We start from the raw sequence: 15822 nt of genomic DNA on the forward strand, positions 1-15822 counted from the left end.
TTATAATGAAAAAAACTGTATCGAGTCACACAACAATATACACTGATTCAATTTTAAATACAAAAAAAGAAATGACAGAAAACTAGACAATATCTAGCAGCAACGGTGTTGCCAGCTGTCAAGGAATAGAAGAAATAGTAAAAAAAATAAAAAATTAATAGACAAAACAAAAAAAATAAAAAGGGGGGGAGGGGGAGGAGGACGTGGGGTGGACTCTAGTCAAGAAAAAAATCCCTCAAACTAAACATGATAAAGAAAGAAAGAACTTTTAAAGGTTGAATGGAGATGGAATGTTTTGGTGCGTCAACCAGGGGGACCAGGTTTTATTGAAAGACTTCGAGGTATTACGCAATATAGCAGTCATGTATTCCATCTTGTAAACATACCAAACATGTGAAATTATAGCCTGCATAGGGGAAGGGGCAGGACTTTTCCAATCAGCTGCTATCTGGCAAGTCATAGCAGATACGATATGTCGGAGCAACTTATTCCGATGCCGGGATAGGGTGGGTAGTGGCAAGGGAAGAAGAAAATGACGAGGACCGGAAGGAATACCTGTTGCCTGAAGGTAATTTTCTAAAATATTTTTAATAATTTGTGCCTTAGACAAAGTTTGTGTACATTAAACCATCAAAAATCAAAGGTTTCATTATCTCAGTCATGCCAAAATAATTCCGTATTTTGGAATATTACATATTTCGGAATATTTGGATATGGGATACTCAATCTGTAACTCTAACTATATGAAGCTACTTCTAACTGCCAGAATAAAACAATCGCAGCTGAGCAGATCTCCACCTACATCCTTCATCTGTACTGGGCCCCACAATTTATGATAGCATCCCTGCTCATAAAAATTCACATGACAGCAAAACTGAAAACATCACTTCAATTATTACTCTCTTTTATATAGACCGCTGAATCATACTTGCCTACCCTCCCGATTTGGTCGGGAGCCTCCTGAAAATCGGGTGGCGCTCCCGACCTCCCGGGAAGGCAGGCAATCCTCCCGACTGCCACCCACCACTCCTATCCCCCCCACATTTACCTTAGAAACCCCCACAGCAGGGGGGCCGGTGACACGATTCACGCTGAATCGCTTCATTTTGGCTCCGCCTCCTGCTTCACAATGCCTGTAATATTGGCATTGTGTAGTGGGGGCGGGGCCAAAATGATGCGATCGCATGGCCCCAGCACCCACTCCGCCCACAAATGCACGTTGTCTGACCATGCCCCGGTATGGTTATGTCTTAAGTTATGACATTAATAGGACATTGGTTCTGTTTTTAAATCATGTGTTACATTTGTACATTTTAATGTTTCAGTTAGATTGCATTTTAGAAACTGGATGTACAGTAGTTACTACCCGGCGGTCAGGATGTCGGCACTCAGAATACTGGCGCCTGAATCTCATCAGTAGGCGGTATCCCGGCGCCAGAATCCCGACTATAAATATTAGGGTTAGGCATTATGGGGAGGGATAGGGGTTAGGACACTTACCAGATGGGATCTGGATGCTGCTGTCGGTATTCTGCCCGTTGGCATCTTGAGTGCCGGGACGCCATACCCAACCCTTAGAAACCTCAGAATATGTCCAAAAATAAGTTTGTATTACATTTAAAAAAGGCTTCTTTGTCACCTGGTAGACCAGGTAAACTCCCTAAAATAAACATTAGAATATCTCATGCCACAAAGCAAGACCTTGTTTTTGTATTTGGCAGCTGGATTGGGAATATAATTATAGCAATACACATTCAACAAGAAATATCCAGATCTATCCACATCTATCAAGCTCCTCTAATTGGAAGGAACTAACATTTTTCATACCATTGACATTTTCATGCTCTTGACCTTCCTCCAATGTTTCCTTAAACACTGTATGACTGAATTTGTGAAACAATAAGCATAATAATTTTACATTTATGTGCATGTTTATTTATGTTTGATCCAACATACTGTAGGGCCCTAATTCAAATTTGGGAATAGAGTAAGTAACTGGGCACCTGGACAAACCATGTTGCAATGCAAGAAGTGCAAATACATAATTTTTTTGCATGTGGGGTAAATACGGGCTGCTTTTGCATGCAGCCCACAAATGCCGGACAGCTTTATTTTTACACTGTATTTCAGTTTGGACACATCTGTTCCATGTCTAAATCTATCTGCACATTTTACATCTGCCCCACCTGCAGTGCAGCACGGTTTTACCAATAAACACAGTCACTTGCTTTAACTCTGGGCCTGATTCAGTACAGATCGATATTGCGATTACACACGCAGACGATTGTTGTGTACTGCGCATCCTTATACATCATAGTGTGCGATCGCAGAGACCACGCAGAGTCATCGCAGAGTGATTGACAGGAAGTGAGTGTTTAGGGGTGGTGACAGGGAGTGGTAGGAGAAATGTAGGCGTGTCTGTCCATTTGAACACCGTTGCATGGGCGTGCATATAGTATTCACTGTGGCGGCATATGCAGCTTGAGTGCTCAATGCGTACGACGAGGTTAGTGAGAGGTCTGAGTAAGGTCAGACCTATTGTTATTGTGCAATGTTACTCGATGTTCTCGAAGTATACGCAGGACTGCAAGGTATTACGGATGTGAGATAGCGGCAGTGGGCGTCTCTATGATGGCTGTGCAACAGGATTACGATAGCATTCATTAGCATATTTTCGCAAAGGGTCTGCGTGCGTAATCCCAGTTGCGATTGCAATAGCGATCCATAGTGAATAAGGCCCTCTATTCCCAAATCTGAATCAGGCCTATAGTGGTTGATGGAGCTGCAGTCTAGGCTCCCTTCAGAAATAGACCCATGAAGGGAACAGTGAACTTTAAAAAAAAATTATAATAATTTAACCCCTGCTAAGGACTAGTGTGACTCGTCCTAGTAACTTAAGGTGTTTAAATGTAGGTGGAAACTTCTCTAAAAGTCTCATCCAATATAGTTGGATGCAGGAGGGAACAGGGCTTGGAAATCTAATTCTGGTAACATCATAGTGTCATAAACCCTTCCCTTCCCCAGTAAGACACAGCATTTATAAACTAGGAAATGGTTGAGAGAGCATCAAAAGTGTTCTCTCTCTCCCATTCCTGGCTCCCACAGACTCAGGGGTACCTTCAAATGAAAGAAGAGATTCCCTAATCTCTGGTGATCATGTGTGATAACCGCTGCATGTCCTTCCCTCGTTATCTCATGTGCTATTTCACACAGGAGAGTGTATGTAGAGGGTGTTGGCTTTAGATCATTGTGCAATACTACATACTAGTCGCCATTAGAGAGAGCTGCAAGTAGATGAAGTGTGTGGGAAGCATGTAAAAGACTGCAGGCATCTTTGTCACTGTGTATGGTTGTTTGTCAAACACACTAGCTAGCACCTGCAGTCCAGTGCAAACAGGCTCTTATGTATGTTTATTAGAAGTGAACTTTAAATGACGTGTGCTTACAGTGCTTAAGGGGTCTATTTACTAAGAAGTGTTAGGAGACAGAGTGAAAAGTGATAAGTCTGTGATAAGGTGCCAGCCAATCAGCTCCCAACTGTCATTTTTCAAACACAGCCTGTGAGATGACAGTTGGGAGCTGATTGGCTGGCACCTTATCACTTTCTTATCACTTTTCACTCTGTCTCCTAACACTGCTTAGTAAATAGACCCCTATGTCTTTTAAACTGCCATGTGTCTGTGCCGCTGCTCTGTCATTCAGTTTAGCCAGCCAGCTTGCTGCAGCCTTTGGCCAATATTGGTGAATAGAATATTGTGAGCTGTGAGGTGGTCAAAATTGAATGGAAATTAATGTTATTGATGTTAATAATGAAAACAGGTCCAAGTTACATTATTTTAGCTGTTTTATAAATTTTTAAAGAAATCCACATCAAAAATCCAAAGAAAAACCCAAAGCCAAAACACCACAACAATTTAGAACCAAAACTCGGGTACATCTCTAAAGGGTACACCTGATAGATGGGGGGGAGGGTGTAGATAGTGGTGAGTGCTGCAGAACACATTCCATTTCCTTCCCCCAGGGAGGTTTCATTCCCTGTTTCAAGATGGCCACAAGTGAGGCGCCATCTCACTGTGTTGAGTGTCAGAGGGAGACAGTGGTGGTGGTTACAGGAAAAAATACACATACTGTTTTACAGTAGATTTAAGTTCAGTTTCTTGTCATTTCAATAAAAATAACTTTTTAGCCATTTAGGGTAGATTGGTTTTGCGGTATGAAGAGAAATATACACATTAACAATATTCTGTAACTGAAAGTCTTCTGAAAAAAATCAAGGTGTAATTTGTGTGGGCACCACAGAAATAATTACTCATATTGATGTTGGAATGTGACCAACCCAAAAAGTTCCAACATAGGCTCAGCAACAAAGGTGTTATAAAAAATTAAGTTGGAGAATGTAAGTGACATTATAAATGTGGGTGGTAGTGAAACTTTAAGCTTCATATGAGTGAATAATTAGCAGCCTACGTATTAGATGGTCATATTTTACACAATATTAGCCAAGTTTTACCAGTCATCAGTTTATATTGACTTGCCATTTCTGTGGGCATAAAAATTGTCAACATTTGCTTTCATTTCCTTCTCCTTGGCTAAATGTGTCAGTCCGGATGTGCTGAAATAAGGATTTCGGTGACATTTCTCTATGCTAGTTTCTACAATGTAGCTCTTTTATACAACGATAAAAACATTACATTTACTATGTATAATACACAGGGCTGGATTATAGGGGGGGCGACAGGGGCAGTCGTCCCTGGGCCCCCACACATAGAGGGCCCCCACACAGTGATCCCAAAGAGTACATTAATGGAGGGCAGAACAGCATTTCGCTGCCTGTGCTCCAGGTCACCTCCGTGGCTCAGCAGTTTGGTTCGCCAGTCCCCACCCCGTCCTCAGCTGCAGCGGCCAGAGAGCATATCGGCAGAGAGGCCACAGCAGCACACACCCCTTCACAGACTCTGCACTCCGAGATGGCCGCAGCTCTTGCTGCTCGGGGCGGATGACAGAAGTGCCCCTAGACTCTGAAGTGCTTCCCCCACTGCTGCCGCTCTACTTCAGTGGTCAGGTGACGGGCCCGGCGGAGGAAACGGATTTGCTGGACTGATGAAGAAGAGGAGATGAGGATCCTCTGCAGTGCTCCACCCCATACTTGCCGACATTCAGCTCCCTCCTTCCGGGAGGGGGCTGAATGTCAGCTTACAGCGGGGGGCGTGGCCGCACGCTAATGTTGTTGCGGGGGCGTGACCAGTGTGGGACGGGGGCGTGGCCGCGAGATCGCGTCTTCGCCCCCTCTTAACAATGCCGTTGTAAACGGCATTGTAAAGCAGGGGGCGGGGCCACGATGACGCGATACAGCGCGAATCGCGTCACCGGGCCCACCTGCTGCGGGGGTTTTGCTAGTAACTGCGGGGGATAAGGGAGGGATGGCGGCTTGCGGGAGCCTTGCCTGCCTTCCCGGGGGGCCAGGAGCGGCACCCGATAATCGGGAGGCTCCCGGACAAATCGGGAGGGTAGGCAAGCCTGCTCCACCCACACACTAGTAAGTATACTGACATGTCGGGGCAGTGCCTGCTGCAGCTCTCCTGCACACAGGCCCCCAGCCACACTCACCACAAGTTTCTTGTTGCCCTGGGCCCTCACAAACCTCAACTATAAAGACTGTGGGGCCTATTCATCAACACACACACACACAAAAAAAATAAAAAATCGATGGAGGTAATTAGGATTAGAACTCGCATGGAGGTCTACCTAATTACCGGAGGAATTCATCATTCCTCCTCTCCATAACTATCCCGAAAAGCTGTCATATTTTGTGATGACAGCTTTTCAAGAAATAGATACTTTCCCTGCCTGCTGTAACTTACCGCGGCTGTAATCAGTGCTGCACATGCGCCGTTGCTTCACAATAGCGGCGCATGCGCAGCACTGATTACAGCTGCGGTACTTCTGTGTCCTGTACCCCCTAATACTTTTATGTGTCAACTACAATAAAAACTAACGGCATTGTTAAGAGGGGGCGGGGCCACGATGACGCGATACAGCGCGAATCGCGTCACCGGGCCCACCTGCTGCGGGGGTTTTGCTAGTAACTGCGGGGGATAAGGGAGGGATGGCGGCTTGCGGGAGCCTTGCCTGCCTTCCCGGGGGGCCAGGAGCGGCACCCGATAATCGGGAGGCTCCCGGACAAATCGGGAGGGTAGGCAAGCCTGCTCCACCCACACACTAGTAAGTATACTGACATGTCGGGGCAGTGCCTGCTGCAGCTCTCCTGCACACAGGCCCCCAGCCACACTCACCACAAGTTTCTTGTTGCCCTGGGCCCTCACAAACCTCAACTATAAAGACTGTGGGGCCTATTCATCAACACACACACAAAAAAAATAAAAAATCGATGGAGGTAATTAGGATTAGAACTCGCATGGAGGTCTACCTAATTACCGGAGGAATTCATCATTCCTCCTCTCCATAACTATCCCGAAAAGCTGTCATATTTTGTGATGACAGCTTTTCAAGAAATAGATACTTTCCCTGCCTGCTGTAACTTACCGCGGCTGTAATCAGTGCTGCACATGCGCCGTTGCTTCACAATAGCGGCGCATGCGCAGCACTGATTACAGCTGCGGTACTTCTGTGTCCTGTACCCCCTAATACTTTTATGTGTCAACTACAATAAAAACTAATATTTAAAAAAATAAAAATAAATAACAAGGAGGTATACAGGTATACTTTATAAAGTGGACATTGAGTGTATACATATTTGGCGGGAAAAATCCAAATTTGGCAGGAAAATCCGACCAATCCGAGTCTGCACATCTCTAATACATATATTGTATACCTTGGCTTGTTTGGTGTTAATGTTCTCCCCCCAATCCTAACCCTGCATTGGAGGCGGTGGGCTCTAATATACTACCACTCTCACAGGACTCTCTTTCCTCTTCAGATACAAACATGGTGTCTGCCTCCTCATGGGTGAAGCAACTCATGTTATTTTGCCTCTGGAAAAGATAAATGAGATGCAAATGTCTGTCAATTCCCTTATGTCTCATTTACTGTAGAATCTAACACTAAATGCATTGGGGAATCAGAACAGAGGACCAACGACTTTAAGGATGCTATTCTTGCTTTGTAGGCCACTATTGACTAACAAGGCCTCACTATTTGCATTTTTCCCAAAAATTAGATGGTCAGGAGAATCGTCATAGGAGAAACAACTTCTGATTTATTGGCAGTATGGATATCATCCAGGTGCTTCACATGGCTTCTTATGGAAAGGGTAGCCATTGAAAGGGGGCACAGGATAGGCCCCGAATGTGCTGAACCTGGTCAGCGTCCACATCCAGTTATCACAAAAATCCTGAATTAAAGCGATAAGGAGTATATCCATTACCGCAAAGCCAGGTCTCTCACTGTTCGGGACTTTTTTGTCTTGATTTACCAAGACTTTTTTGCTGCATTTTTACATAGAAGAAAGTCATTTGCTCCCACCTATTTGATCAAAATGTTCAGTCGTTTAGGATGCCTATCAACCACCCTACCATAGCGCTCGCAAGCGGGTCGATGGCCAGGCAGTGCGCACGCGCGGCATGCGCAAGCCCCGAAGCGAGAGAGAAATCACTCGCTCCGGGGCTCGCTACAAGACGGGGCGGCTGCCGATGTTGATCGACAGCTCGTCCGGTTTTGTAGGCGGGTCGGGGGGGGCTGCACAAAAGGAGGCGTTCCCAAAGGAATGCCTGCCGTTTGTGGGCGGCCCTACTGATATCACACGTTATGTCAGTAGTGAACTTCCTGCTCTATTAGAGCAGGAAGTTCACTGGGGCTTGCGATCGACAACCATCACCAGGACGCCCGCTAAAGCTGTGGTGGTCACCCACAGCTTAGCGAGCGGTCTGGAGGCCGGGGTTAAAAAAAAACGGCCCGCCCTGATTCAGAGCGAGCGCTCGCAAATAGTGAGCGCCTCTGAATCAGGGCCACAGACACTAAATCTCTTACATCGGAGGCCATTCACTAATGGAGAATCTGCACCTAGCATGAGGCAGGCACAAGTTTCGATGGTGCATCCGATGATAGCGTCTAAAGATGCACCAAGTGGAATTGATGCATCTAAAGACACACAAAGTGGGTGTTTCAGTCCTTGCACATTCAGAGACACACTTGTACAGCAATGAAAGGACTTATACTAACTCTAACATAAAGTTACAGATGTGACTACGCACACTCTACACCAGTGATTTTCAAACTTTTTCAACTCGAGGCACACTACACGAGATTTTAAAATTGCCAAGGCACACTATCTGGCGATGCGGCTTGCATGTCCAATGAAAAAACATACACATTGGCTCCCACATAAAAAATACACCCATATTGGCCTCCTCAGGAATAAAGCACACTACAGTACAAGTGCCCTGAGCTGACCGCCGCAGCACACTTTACAATCACTCTAGTGTGCCACGGCAATGTGGTTGAAAAATGCTGCTCTACACCCATTACCGTTACACCCATGACTAAATTGTACATTTGCAAGACTCCGAACAGTATCTTAGAAAAAGAGAGAAATTCTTATAATAAATAATAAGTGATAGTATTCAGTACATTTAGGTGGTTTGTATTCCATAATGAATGAGGATGTGCTGATTGGTCAGAGTGTGGGAACTGCCGCAAACTGACCAATCAGCACATCCACATTAATACCTAGGGAGAGTGAGGAGCAGTAATGGTGTTCTTTGTTTTGCCAAGATTCGGGGATGCTACATGGACCAAAGAGGACATGAACCCCTACATTTTGTGAGTAATAAATTAGGGTTGTGGGGGTGGTTTTATGGGCAGGGCCAGCCAGCATTCCCTGTTTTCTGATGCCTGAGGGTTACTCAGATGGCTGATGGTCTTGCACACTGGTCGGGGAACAGGGGTAAATTATCCCAAATGGGGTAAACATGAAATTCCTGGGGGTAATGGACGGACAGCCGGGAATGCATATTAATCATTGCATGCCCGGCTGTCAGTCCATTACCCCCGGGAATGGAGGTCACTGGCGCCGGGTGCAGCGCCAGTGACTTCCAGCCCGGCGCCGCAGGGAGGCTCTAAGCTGGACGCCCGCTGAGATGTTATTACCAGCAGGTGCCCGGCACCTTCCCTGCAGCGCCGCGTTAGCCGAAGGCTGGAGTTCTCTTCTGAACTCCAGCTTCCGGCTCTCTCCATGCGCACTATGGGAGAGACGTCATGATATCTCTCCCATAGTGCCGAGCAGACAGGACGGCGGCAGATGCAGGAGCGGGGATTAAGGTAAGTGGTTTTTTTTGTACAAGCTGCACTATATGGGGGCACTGCTACAGTGGCACTACTACAGGGGCACTACTACAGGGGCATTATATGGGAGCACTACTACAGGGGCATTATATGGGGGCACTACTATAAGATTTCCTTCCTTTCAAATCAAGGGGGTAACGTCGGCGTATCTAAATATATTTTGGGGTAAAAGGTAAAAAAGTTCCCTGACCCCTGGTCTTGCAAGTGATCCGACGGTTGCATCCTCGGATCACACAAGCATGCAGGAGGTGTCTAATTACCCAGACACCTCTTACTGCATTAGCATATGTCCAATGATGCAGCAGTGATACTTACAAGCGTGAATCAGGCCCTTTAGCCGCACTCAGCAAGAAATGCCACCAAGCCTCCTATCTCACAGGCTGGTTAAACGGTTTGCAAACCTGCAGACACTGTAATTTTGGCCCATAAAGCACTTCCCCATAAACCAGCTATGAAAATTAACCACATGATGTTACAAAACAAGATTTGCACTGTCCTAGTGCAATTATGCAACCCACCCCCACAGATCACAAATCAACATCTCATAAACTTGATCAAAATAATAATAATCCCCCTGAACAAATGTCCTTCTAAACAGTATTAAGAGGATGAAATATGTACAGTATGGCTCAGTTCAAGTAGATTGTTGGATGGATGAGTCAGAGGGCTCTATTTATTAACATTATTTTGACTAAAATAAAGTGAAAAAGGGTGTTTTCACACCCTTTTCACATGATTTTAGTATCACCTATAGTTATTACAGGGAAATTGGAGTAGAATTCGTAAAATTCTACTCCAACCCCTAATTATCACTTATTTTTAGTAAGCAGATCGCATTTCCCATAATTGTAATGGGAAATGTGATCCGACCAGAGTTACTAAAAATGAAATGTGAAAAAAATACATAGGGAGGCCCTGTGATAATAACGCCACCTGGAGGTGGCGTTATCCAGGATCTCCCCCGGTTACCGGGCTCCTGCTCTGCTCTAATGGGGAGAGCAGAGCCCGGAGCCGGTCCCAGTAATCAGAAGTGTGGTCTAAACAGACCACACGCTAATTACTGTAAAAAAAAAAAAAGTAAAATAAAAAATTGACTTACCTGACTCCAGGGACCGGTGATCGGGGCTACGGGTGATGTCCTCCCTCCGGTCAGCAGCTACAATTATGGGAAATGCGATCTGCTTACTAAAATAAGTGATAATTAGGGGTTGGAGTAGAATTTTACGAATTCTACTCCAATTGCCCTGTAATATCTATAGGTGATACTAAAATAATGTGAAAAGGGTGTGAAAACACCCTTTTTCACTTTATTTTAGTAAAAATATTGTTAAGAAATAGAGCCCTATAGGAGCTGGGTGATCTGCTCTCCAAACAATGTAACTCAGGGGACCTTTACACTTCTGCTACCAGTGGGTGAGAAGACCAGTGCAGTGAGAATCTATTGACAAAAATGGGTAATTCTGTTTGAGTTTACAAAATGTTCACATAATACATTGCTGAAGTTATCAGTTTAACTAGCAGTAGCTTTTTATTTAAACCGATAAGTGAACAGCACAGTTGTTGGGTCATATTGTACTTCATTTGTATAATGTAGCACTGGGCAGAAGGGGAGGAACCAAGCTTTAGACTAGCAGTGTGTCTGAATTACACAGCTGAGTTTCGTCTCATGCCTGTGAAAAGGTTGGCAAACACCTGTATTGTGGATTACACTGTACATTAAAGCAACGTGCTGTGAAAGGTAATGTCCTCTTTTCTTTTTCTAATAGAGATCTATTCTTTGTCTTCCAGTTGCTAGCATTGCTAAAAGAACTAGAATAAAAGTAATTTCAGCAATAAAATGTTACGACTCAGATTTTCCACTTGTGGATTAAATTCTGAGACATTATTGTAAACATAAGCATTGTACATCTGTTTTTATTTATAGAGAAAAAAACACTGTTCTTTCAATTATTTACTTTATGTCAGTGAACGGAATTAAATATTAGAATAGAAACAACATGTAAATGTGAACAATTTTCAAATATTGCCCTCTAGTGTTAGTGTTTAGAATTAATTATGCTGTGAATTAAGAAAAAAAGAAAAGACTTATATAAGAAAATAAAAGTAGCACATTAGTAGGTGAAGTAAGTACACTATATTATAATTCATATGTAATTTAGGAGACAAATTATCATTGGGTTCTATAAGATTTCGAAAATTTTAATGTAATTGAGGTTCTGGTGAAATACGATAGAATTTACAGTCTTCAAATTGAATCAGTATCTAATAAAAGAAGTTTCCTTATACATACCATAATGTATTTTAGTCAAGGATTATATCAGAGGTTCCCAAACTCTGTTCTCAAGGCACCCTAACAGTCCAGGTTTTAAGGATAACCATGCTTGGGCATAGGTAAATTAATTGGTACTTCAGTCAATTTAATTTACCCATCTGTGCTTAGCTATGGATTGCCTTAAAACTATTATGGTGCCTTGAGGACTGCGTTTGGGAACCACTGGATTATATAATAATTGTATTGGTACAAAAATAAAGCCACAGTTTCCTGTGATGTATCATTTTAAGAATGAACAACCAAATATACAAAACTAATATATCTGCATGCAATATTCCAACATGGCAGAAGAAAAACATAAAAAATAAATTGTCATGCGTTTACTGTAATAAAATATCTTAATAGACAATCAGTTAAAAATTCTACTGAACCACATAGAAAAGATACAGTATATGCTGGCATTCACTTGCTATATCAAATAGAATACAGTAATGGGAAAATTTTAGACAATTTGAATGTTTTGCTAGAATCCAAGTGCAGCACTAATATAAAGACCGCCGGGATGACAACAGTATGTGTCAGTCTACAATTAGAATTGATTGATTAAAATCGATCTTTAGTAAATTTACCCCTTGGGGAAGGATTCCGCATGGCCGGAGGTTCAAATCCAGACAGCGGCATCCAGGCACCAGTGAAAATCCTGATTGTCCCCAGTTAAGTATTCTCTAAATTATTCTACACCCTAACCCTAACACTCCCTTAGGGGTGCCTAACCCTAACCTCCCCCCTAAGTGCCTAACCCTAATCCCCCTCTAAGTGCCTAAACCTAACCCCTAAACCTAACCCCCCCTTACCCGCCGCCTAAACCTAAATACCCTGGGGGGGTGCCTAAACCTAACCTCCCCCCGGGGGTGCCTAACCCTAAGCTCCCGGGGGGGGGGGTGTCTAACCCTAAGTCACCCCCGGGAACCCTAAATCTAACTCTCCCCCCCCCCCCCGCGGCTGTCCGCGCCCGTCGCCCGGCTTACCTTCGATCAGTAAGCCAGGTGTCGGGTTCCCGGCGTAGGGAGAATGACAGGCGTCGGGATTTCGACGTCTGTCATTTAACCCTTGCCGAGATTATACAGTTGGGAAGTCGGCGGTCGGTATTCCGTCCATCGCCTTCCGGACTGCTTCCGGCTGGGGAATGTTAGATTTTCCTACAAATTTGACACAGTATGAAAATACAACATGCACTAGCCTAGAGAGGATACATCTGACTGCAAGGTGACCTAAGTACAATATAGATAAAATACTACACTTACTTTTGGGCAAAGTCCATACATGCCATATAGTCTTATTATTTCGGTTATAAATGACTATATTTGTGATTTTGTAAGCTGAATGAGAATAGTCACTTTCAGAATATGACAAAACAAAGTGATCATACCCAGTTACTGACTATTCATATACAAGTAGATAAAAGAACAAGAATTGTACAGAAATAGGCATTTTTATTTCTGGAGCAACAGCTGGGCCGGCTCGAGGCACGTTCGACCAGTTCGGTCGAACAGGGGTGCCACCCCATAGAGGGCGCACCCTTCCCAACCATTACCGATTTCAGCAGGACAGTCCCGTTTTTCGGGCACTGCCCCGCTATTCAACCTGCAGGGCGAAGTGTCCTGCATGCGATCGGGAGGTTGGGCACCTCCACCGCCGCAACTGTTCTAAGCATACATAGAGTCCGCTGTTGCATATGGAGACGCTGGCATTAGAACCGGCAAGGCAAAACTATGAGCGTTCCAGAGCTGTGTCTGGGAGGTGGTGTGAAGTGAACATAAATAAAGGCCGTCTCAGGTAATCAGAGTGTCAGTGAACGCAGCTATTTTCCCAATTGCAGAGCCGCAGCCACAAAGGCCATGCTTAGCCAGAGTTCAGAAGCAGATACTGTGCTAGCCATAGCTGGTGCACGTGTCAATGATGGACGCAATGGTGTGCCAATGGTGGAGTGTTCAGAAGTACTGGTGTATTTACACTGTCCATGGACACTAAAACCGGTCTCCTTAAGAGTTGTACAGACGGTATGCACAAGGGGAAGGCTGAGACGAGCATTTGCACCTTACTGCTTCTGCAACTCTGCAAAGAATTGAAACCACGGCTGCAACTGCGTCCTCCTCTGACTCAGGCCCTTTCTCTTCATTTTTGGTATCAAATGAAGAGAAGGTGCCAGATGGATCAGGGAAGGACAAGTTGCGGGCTGAGGAAGAGGCCATCAGTTCATGTCAGATCTTATCAATCCTCTCCTTCAAGCATACTTGCTTACTCTTCCAGAATGGTTGGGAGGCTCCAGAAAGAAAGGTGGCGGTCCCAGCTGCCCGGAAGAGTGGTCAAGTTTTCCTGAGCCGGCCGCCATCCACCCGCAGCTGCTTACTTACCAAGTGAAAGTGGGTGCCCCAGGCAGCCGATGATACGATTTGCCCCACCCACTTTCCTGCCACAAGCCCGCCTTCTAAGCCCACTACCAGAGGGGGCAGCTAGGAAATCAGCAAATATGCCTTAAAATAGGAAGCAAGATTGTGGGCATTGATGGTAGTCTGTGGAATTAGTGTAGGAGTGATTTTCTGAGACTTATCCCGTTGCCATAGCTGGTAAAAACGAGGTTGGATTGCCATTGGGGGCATGCATTTGCAACATGTAAAAAATAACATACACAATGCAGTTGTAGCACAGTTATTTGCCAGACCGTGCTGATGGTAAATCATACTTGCCTACTTTTGCACTTTTTCCTCCAGGAGCAGCCCAGAGCCAAGATGCAGCTGACTGGAGGTAAAAGGGGGAGTGGGGGCGGCTGCTGTGAATACCCATTGGCAGCTCCTGTGTGTGTGTATATCTGAGTGCTCAATCAGCCCAACTGACCACAGAGACAAGCTGTCAGCAAAAAAAGACAGATAGCATACGTTCTACCAAGTCTTGCTAAGTTAAGAAACCTCCTACTAGTTATATATTATGTAGGTATATTTACTATGGGATTTTTAACCTTTTCCTAACCACTTATGTTATCTATACAGACCAGCTATAGTATAAATTATTAATAGTGTATTACATCAGGGCTCAACAAAACCCGGGGGCCAGATTTGGCTGCCTGGCGACCAGATTTGAGGGCAACCCCCTGCCGCCGCTAGTGTAGTGCAGACCGCGAGCGCGGTCCACACTACAGAACAAACACACAGCCGCCAACGGCAGCTGTGTTTTTGTTATAGCAGCCGATGAGAATCAGACAGACTCTCATTGGCTGCTGCGTCCACGGAGGGAGCCAGCTGGAGCTCACTCATGAGCTCCGGCTTCCCCCGCAGTGGGTGATGGGAGAGACGTCATGGCATCTCTCCCATCCCATAGTGCAGAACGAGAGTGGGCCCGGAGGAGTGGACAGCGTCAGTCGTCGGCAGGAGCGGGGATCAGGTAAGTTGCGGGGGTTTTTTTGGGTGTGTAAGGGGCACTGCATAGGGGGGGTGGCCGCTACTGGGGACACTGTTTGGGGGGGCCACTACTGGGGCACTGTAAAGGGTGGGGCCGCTACTAGGGGCAATGTATAGTGGAGACTAATACTGGGGTTACTGCATATGGGGGACTACTACTGGGGGCACTGTATAGGGGGGACTACTACTGGGGGCAATGCATAGGGGGGACCACTTCTGGGGGCACTGATTAAAGGTGCACTAGATAGGGGGACCACTACTAGGGGCACTGTATATGGGGACCACTACTAGGGGCACTGCATGGGGGGGTCACTACTGTGGGCACTGTATGGGGGTGGCCGCTACTGGGGCACTGTATAAGGGGGAGTGGTACTAGGGGCAATGCATAGTGGGGATTACTACTGGGGGCAATGTAAGGGGCACTATTAATGGGGCACTACTGGGGGCACTGTATATGGGGCAGTACTGTGGGCACTGCATAGCGGACCATTACTAGGGGCACTGCATAGGGGTGCCCAAAGCATATTGTTGCACCTGGGCCCACCACTCTACTTCGGCCACTGCCGGCGGTGGCTTTGATTGCCTGGGTTTTTTTTGGCTGCGGATGGGTGGTCTTTCTGGGGGTTGGTTGCCTGGAGAGGGGGGTTAGCTGCTCAGTAATGTGGCTGTGGGAGGGTGCTTTACCTGGGGTACCCCGTTAGTGGTGTGGCCATGGGGGTTGGTTGCCGGGGCATAGGTGCTCAGTAATGCTGCCCCGGGGGTTGGGGGGGTCTGACTCCTACACTTTCATCATAG

The 15822-nt window shown here is 45.6% G+C and overlaps 1 protein-coding gene across 1 annotated transcript in view; it reads right to left on the reverse strand.

Moving 5' to 3' along the window:
• MED12L (mediator complex subunit 12L) overlaps positions 1-15822 on the reverse strand; it is a 709720-nt gene that overhangs the window by 413610 nt on the left and 280288 nt on the right. The window lies entirely within an intron of this gene.

Source organism: Taudactylus pleione, unplaced genomic scaffold, assembly GCF_031769625.1.
Source record: "Taudactylus pleione unplaced genomic scaffold, aTauple2 ptg000436l, whole genome shotgun sequence".
NCBI classification, from domain to species: domain Eukaryota; kingdom Metazoa; phylum Chordata; class Amphibia; order Anura; family Myobatrachidae; genus Taudactylus; species Taudactylus pleione.